This window comes from Teleopsis dalmanni, chromosome 1 (genome assembly GCF_002237135.1).
Source record: "Teleopsis dalmanni isolate 2A chromosome 1, ASM223713v2, whole genome shotgun sequence".
Classification (NCBI taxonomy): Eukaryota; Metazoa; Arthropoda; class Insecta; order Diptera; family Diopsidae; genus Teleopsis; species Teleopsis dalmanni.
The window spans coordinates 219608931-219610144 of NC_051846.1; positions in this window are offsets into that span (position 1 = coordinate 219608931).

Consider the following 1214-nt stretch of genomic DNA (forward strand, 5'->3'; position numbering starts at 1 on the left):
CGAGTTGCTAACCTTTGTTATTCTTGTAAACCCATTTGGTTTTCGATGTTGACGCGTCCGATATAGTTTATATTGTTAATCTCATCAAAAATGGATCCCAGCGTTAAGAGAGAGGGATTGTTAATCCCTTACAGAGGAACGTAGGAACCAGTAAGGTTGATAGATTTTACCTCCTCTTTATCTTGGCAACTCCTGTATTGGACAAGAGTGGTGGAGGCGGTATGGCATGTGCCTATTAGTACTACCAGAAAGACTTGCAAGCTTTGCTGAAGCCTAAAAGCCTTTTCGTTTTATTTTTGTCCAACTTAGGCCATAAGATTCTAGCGACCTTACAGTATTCGCGGTTAGTTTATAAATTGTTAGTCACCGTATTGATTTCCTCTATTATCCTATACAGTTTACATATCGGTGTATGTATTGAGAGGTCGGCTTCTCCTGTATGCAGTTCAGAACCTCTTCTGGCCATCTCATCTGCTAGTTCATTCCCTTCAATATTGCTATGTCCAAGTATTCGAAATGTACTATGTCCAGCAAAGAGAGACCTTATGATGTTTGATGCTCATCAGTGAATCGCGACATTTTAATACTATCTTGGAATTTAGATTCAACTGCTTTCAGTGCGGCCTATCTACAAAAATAGTGATATTCGAAGGACGAATTGTACTTTGTTGTCTAATGTTGATCTCTTTTTCGATAACATATATGTCGCCGTGAAAGACGCTGTAAGTAGCAGGGATTCGATAGCACTGTCTTATCTGCATATCTTTCGAGAAGATACCTGCTTTCGTACCGCCTTCCATCTTTGAGCCATCTGCATAGATATTAACTGTAGAGTTACCGGTCATAGATCCAAGCTCTCAGCTATCTCTGGTTAGATAAAGAGTGGGAACCCACTAATGAAGTTATTTTCCTCAAAGAACCTTATTGATTTCGTGACCGAAGAGATAACAAATTTTTTGGTTCCTTTTTGCCTATCTAATAGTTTTACCAGTTTCGATCCCTCGCCATGGATGGAGACGCAAGATTATAGAGATGCACTTGAATTCTGTGCCAGACTTTATATGATAAATGATTGTATAGAAAGAGGAATTATTCTTATGATGGATTATAATTCTATTTTGAAAAAATATGAAGAGGAAAAACAATATGTTCTGCAAGTAGTCGAACCATAAAAATTATCCTTCACATAGTCAGATTTATGTTATAAAACATAA